The following is a 7,121-nucleotide window of genomic DNA, read 5'->3' on the forward strand; positions in this document are numbered from 1 at the left end:
TCCGGGAGCTCAGCTGAGAATCCCTCATATATTTTACTTCCTTTTCCCATTTAGCTGATTGACGGGACCCTTCACATTCATCAGACAATAGGGCCCATCTCAGATAGATAGATAAAATAATAGATAAATAGATACAGTGCATTGAAAAGTATTCATACCCCTTGCAATTTTTCCACATGTTGTCATGTTAAAACCAAAAACGTAAATGTATTTTATTGGGATTTTATGTGATAGACCAATACATTGTGGCTCATATTTGTGAAGTGGAAGGAAAATTATAAATGGTTTTCAAAAATGTGTATAATTAAATATCTGAAAAGTGTGGGGGGGGGGGGGGCATTTGTATTCAGCCCCCTTTACTCTGATACCCCCTAACTAAAATCTAATGGAATCAATTGCCTTCAGAAGCCACCTAATTAGTAATAGAGTCCACCTGTGTGTAATTTAATCTCAGTATAAAATACAGCTGTTCTGTGAAGCCCTCAGAGTTTTTTTTAGAGAACCTTAGTGAACAAACAGCATCATGAAGGCCAAGGAACACACCAGACAGGTCAGGGATAAAGTTGTGGAGAAGTATAAAGCAGGGTTAGGTTATAAAAAAAATCTCCCAAGCTTTGAACATCTCACGGAGTTCTGTTCAATCCATCATCTGAAAATGGAAAGGAGTATGGGGCAACTGCAAACCTACCAAGACATGGCCGTCCACCTAAACTGACCGGGCCGGGCAAGGAGAGCATTCATCGGAGAAGCAGCCAAGAGGCCCATGGTAACTCTGGAGGAGCTGCAGAGATCCACAGCTCAGGGGGGAGAATCTGTCCACAGGACAACTATTAGTCGTCTCTCCACAAATCTGCCCTTTATGGAAGAGTGACAAGAAGAAAGACATTGGAGAAAGAAAGTCATAAGAAGTCCTGTTTGTAGTTTGTGAGAAGCCATGTGGGGGACACAGCAAACATGGGGAAGAAGGTGATCTGGTCAGATGAGACCAAAATTATACTTTTTGTCCTAAAAGGAAAACGCTATGTGTGGGGTAAACTAACACTGCCCATCACCCTGAACACACCATCCCCACCGTGAAACATGGTGGTGGCAGCATCATGTGGTGGGGATGGTTTTCTTCAGCAGGGACAGGGAAGCTGGTCAGAGTTGATAGGAAGATGGATGGAGACAAATACAGGACAATCTTAGAAGAAAACCTGTAATTCCGCGTACACTCGACCGTTTTCTTTGTCAGAATAAACTCTGATGGTTTTTCCGACGGCGTTCCGCTGAAACGGACTTGCCTACACACAATCACACCAAAGTCCAATCGTTTAGAACGGGGTGACGTACAACACGTACAAGGGGACTAGAAAAAGGAAAATCAATAGCCAGGAGCCGATAGCTGCCCTTGCGTCATTTTTGGTCCATCGGACCAGCATACAGAGGAACGGTTTTCCAAATAGAAATTGATTCCGTCGGAAAGATTTAAAACATGTTCTATTTCTAGGTCCCTCAGAATTTTCGAATCTGAATATCCGATGAAATTATTCCATCTGACTTTTTCTGCCGGAAAGTCCAACTGTGTGTACATGGCATCAGAGTCTTCAAAAGACTTGAGACCGGGGCGGAGGTTCACCTTCCAGCAGGACAACGACCCGAAACATCCAGCCAGAGCTACAATGGAATGGTTTACATCAAATCATATTCATGTGTTAGAATGGCCCAGTCACAGTCCAGACCTAAATCACATTGAGAATCTGTGGCAAGACTTGAAAATCGCTGTTCACAGACGTTCTCCATCCAATCTGACAGAGCTTGAGATATTTTGCAAAGAAGAAGAATGGGCAGAAATGTCCTCTCTAGATGTGCAAAGCTGGTAGAGACACCCCCAAAAAGACTTGCAGCTGTAATTGCAGAGAAACGGGATTCTTCAAATTATTGACTCCGGGGGGCGCCATGCAAATGCCCCCACCGCACTTTTCACATATTTATTTGTGTTGGTCTATCTACAGGGAAATGCAATTAGCGGACCTCCAGCTGTTGCAAAACTACAAGTCCCATCATGCCTCTGCCTCTGGGTTTCATGCTTGTGGCTGTCGGAGTCTTGCTATGCCTTATGGGAATTGTAGTTCTGCAACAGCTGGAGGTCCACTAATTGCATATCCCTCTATCACATAAAATCCCAATTATATACATTTACATTTTTGGTTGTAACATGACAAAATGTGGAACATTTCAAGGGGTATGAATACTTTTTCAAGGCACTGTAAATAGATAGATAGATAGAGAGATAGATAGATAGATAGATAGATAGATAGATAGATAGATAGATAGATAGATAGATAGATAGATAGATAAGATAGATAGATAAGATAGATAGATAAGATAGGATGGATAGATAGATAGATAGATAGATAGATAGATAGATAGATAGATAGATAGATAGATAGATAGATAGATAGATAGATAGATAAGATAAGATAAGATAGGATGGATAGAGAGATAGATGGATGGATGGATAGATAGATAGATAGATAGATAGATAGATAGATAGATAGATAGATAGATAGATAGATAGATAGATAGATAGATAGATAGATAGATAGATAAGATAAAATAAGATAAGATAAGATAAGATAGGATGGATGGATAGATAGATAAGATAAGATAAGATAAGATAAGATAAGATAAGATAAGATAAGATAAGATAGGATGGATGGATAGATAGATAGATAGATAGATAGATAGATAGATAGATAGATAGATAGATAGATAGATAGATAAGATAAGATAAGATAGGATGGATAGAGAGATAGATGGATGGATGGATAGATAGATAGATAGATAGATAGATAGATAGATAGATAGATAAGATAAGATAAGATAAGATAAGATAAGATAGGATGGATGGATAGATAGATAGATAGATAGATAGATAGATAGATAGATAGATAGATAGATAGATAGATAGATAGATAGATAGATAGATAGATAATATATTCCTATTGATGGGACCCTTCACATTCATCAGGCATGGAAGGCCCATCTGATATAGATATTCCATAGATAGATAGATAAAATAATAGATAGATAGATAGATAGATAGATAGATAGATAGATAGATAGATAGATAGATAGATAAGATAAGATAAGATAGGATGGATAGAGAGATAGATGGATGGATGGATAGATAGATAGATAGATAGATAGATAGATAGATAGATAGATAGATAGATAGATAGATAAGATAAGATAAGATAAGATAAGATAGGATGGATGGATAGATAGATAGATAGATAGATAAGATAAGATAAGATAAGATAAGATAAGATAAGATAGGATGGATGGATAGATAGATAGATAGATAGATAGATAGATAGATAGATAGATAGATAGATAAGATAAGATAAGATAGGATGGATAGAGAGATAGATAGATAGATAGATAGATAGATAGATAGATAGATAGATAGATAGATAGATAGATAAGATAAGATAAGATAAGATAAGATAAGATAGGATGGATGGATAGATAGATAGATAGATAGATAGATAGATAGATAGATAGATAGATAGATAATATATTCCTATTGATGGGACCCTTCACATTCATCAGGCATGGGAGGCCCATCTGATATAGATATTCCATAGATAGATAGATAAAATAATAGATAGATAGATAGATAGATAGATAGATAGATAGATAGATAGATAGATAGATAGAGAGATAGATAGATAGATAGATAAAATAATTGATAGATAATAGATCCCGATTGACAAGACCGTTCTCATTCATCAGGCATGGGAGCCCATGTGATATAGATATTCCATAGATAGATAGATAGATAGATAAATAGATAATAGACTCCTATTGACAGGACCCTTCACATTCATCAAGCACGGGGGCCCATCTGATATAGATATTCCATAGATAGATTGATAGATCGATAGATAATTAGACAATGAGGAGTGAACAGGTTGTCAATCAGACCAGTTGGTTGATAATGAATATATTAGCCCCTCCCCTGGATTATGGGGTATTAGGGGGCTCAGGGGGGTGCTAACATTGCATACAGGTACCTGAGGGTCCTAACTCTTCCTTCACCCGGGTGACAATCACTTCTCTTTACATGAATAATAACCCATCAAATCCTTCACTGACAGTTCCTGTATATGTGGAGGGCAGGATCTTCATGTACAGCCACCCCGGGGCCCCCCACAGATGGGGCCAACAAGCCCTCTTCATTAATTGCACTGATGAAACAATAAAGGTCACCATGGGAACGGATAGAATTCTCTGTATCCTTCATTCTGGGTACCACTTCCAGAACATTCTATGAATGGGATCTTCAGTAATGTCTTTGATGGAGGGATAATGAAGGCGGAATGGGGGTTGTAGAAACACAGTGAAGGCATCAATGTCTCACCAAATATCCCTATGATTATTGATGTTCTGATCGTTGTTGTCTGTAGTGATTCTCTTATTGGTAAACATGTTGCAAATGTTGTGTCTCTACTTGTGACATTGTTTCAATCTAAAGTCTAATTTGTATACATTCACCTTACTTTCTAATATCTTTATAAATGATATGGGGGAGGGGATTTCCGTCTTTGCAGATGACACCGAGCTATGGATTTAATAAGGTCCTTCCAGGATGTCTCCAATTTACAAGCCGACCTCAATGTACTAATCAAATCCAATTGGGCAACTAAGTGGCCAATGAGGTTTAATGTTGATAAATGTAAAGTTCTGCACTTGGGGGCTAAGAACATGCATCATACATACTAGGGGGATACAACTGGGGGGATCCATAGTGGAGAAGGATCTGGGGGGATCCGTAGTGGAGAAGGATCTGGGGGGATCCATAGTGGAGAAGGATCTGGGGGGATCCATAGTGGAGAAGGATCTGGGGGGATCCATAGTGGAGAAGGATCTGGGGGGATCCATAGTGGAGAAGGATCTGGGGGGATCCATAGTGGAGAAGGATCGGGGGGGATCCATAGTGGAGAAGGATCTGGGGGGATCCATAGTGGAGAAGGATCTGGGGGGATCCATAGTGGAGAAGGATCGGGGGGGATCCATAGTGGAGAAGGATCTGGGGGGGATCCATAGTGGAGAAGGATCTGGGGGGATCCATAGTGGAGAAGGATCTGGGGGGATCCATAGTGGAGAAGGATCTGGGGGATCCATAGTGGAGAAGGATCTGGGGGATCCATAGTGGAGAAGGATCTGGGGGGATCCATAGTGGAGAAGGATCGGGGGGGATCCATAGTGGAGAAGGATCTGGGGGGATCCATAGTGGAGAAGGATCTGGGTGGTTTGGTAGATCATAAGCTTAAAGTGAAAAGTAAAACAAAAAATAACAAACATGCTATACTCACCTCCTCTGTGCACAGAGTGGCCCCGATCCTCCTCTTCTGGGGTCCCCCGGTGCACTCCTGGCTCCTCCTCCTCATCGAGTGCCCCCCCACGGAGATCCGCAATCCATGGGAGAACTCGTTTCCATCTCATGTATAAATACATAAGGGGCAGGGCCGTCTTTAATATTGATTGGACCCGGAGCAAAATTTTTCTTGGGGCCCCCCCATCCAATTTCACTCTCCACCTTCTCTGAGACGTACAATAAATAGCAGCTAGACTTAAAATCAGTTTACTGTATCAGCTTAAGCAGCGATTGCGATTGGTTGCCAGAGGTTACAGCATATCATTACTGCTTACTGACTGGGCTCACTGATTAGTTGCTAAAGGTTATAGCACATGATTTCTGCTTGCTGATTGGTTGCTAGAGATTACTGTACAGTAATACTGCTCACTGGTTGCTATAGGTTACAGCACATCTTCTCCTCACTGCAGGGGGACATGATATATATGAATGCCACCTCTATTCACATATCAATGCTGCCGGACTCAGCTATTTACATATGAATGACGGTTATTTACACGTAAACACAGGGTCTGCAGGTGAGTCATCTGTACGCAACAATAGGGCAGAGCTAAGCAGCATTAGTAGCAGCATTTCACACTGAGATATCGGGACACAGCACAGGACTAAAACCTCAAGGGACAAGGAATTTAACTGAATGTTTGGCAAGTATGAGGCAGCTGCATTGGGCCCCACAACAATGACAGGCCCAGGGCAGCTGCCCCTTTTTCCCTGCCTTAAAAACGGCCCTGATAAGGGGGGATATGATCACCATGTATAAATACATAAGCGTGGATATAGGGGTATATGGGGATCCCACATCCAGGTGGGATCACACATCCAGGGGGATAGGGGATCACACATCCAGGGGGATCACACATCCAGGGGGATACAGGGATCACACATCCAGGGGGATACAGGGATCACACATCTAGGGGGATACTGGGGGGGGGGTTATGCAGAATGGAGGTGTATGGGGGGAAGAGGTTAAGGAATGGAGGTATATGGGGGGTTATGGAATGCAGGTATATGGGGGGTTATGGAATGGAGGTGTGTGGGGGAGGGGTCATGTAATGGAGGTGTATGGGGGAGGGGTTATGTAATGGAGGTGTATGGGGGAGGGTTATGGAATGGAGGTGTATGGGGGGTTATGGAATGGAGGTGTGTGGGGGAGGGGTTATGAAATAGAAGTGTGGGGGAGTGGTTATGGAATAGAGGTGTATGGGGGAGCGGTTATGGAATAGGGGTGTGTGGGGGGAGGGGTTATGGGAATGGAGGTGTATAGGGGGACAGGTTATGGAATGGAAGTGTATGGGGGAGGGGTTATGGAATGGAAGTGTATGGGGGAGAGGTCATGTAATGGGAGTGTATGGGGGAGCGGTTATGGAATAGGGGTGTGTGGGGGAGGGGTTATGGAATGGAGGTGTATAGGGGGACAGGTTATGGAATGGAAGTGTATGGGGGAGGGGTTATGGAATGGAAGTGTATGGGGGGAGAGGTCATGTAATGGAGGTGTATGGGGGAGGGGTTATGGAATAGGGGTGTGTGGGGGAGGGGTTATGGAATGGAGGTGTATAGGGGGACAGGTTATGGAATGGAAGTGTATGGGGAGGGGTTATGGAATGGAAGTGGGAAGAGGGGAGAGGTCATGTAATGGAGGAGTATGGGGGAGGGGTCATTGTAATGGAGGTGTATGGGGGGAGGGGTTATGGAATGG

This window comes from Lithobates pipiens, unplaced genomic scaffold (genome assembly GCF_037356315.1).
Source record: "Lithobates pipiens isolate NorthernLeopardFrog02 unplaced genomic scaffold, aLitPip1_a1.2 Scaffold_16, whole genome shotgun sequence".
Lineage (NCBI taxonomy): Eukaryota > Metazoa > Chordata > Amphibia > Anura > Ranidae > Lithobates > Lithobates pipiens.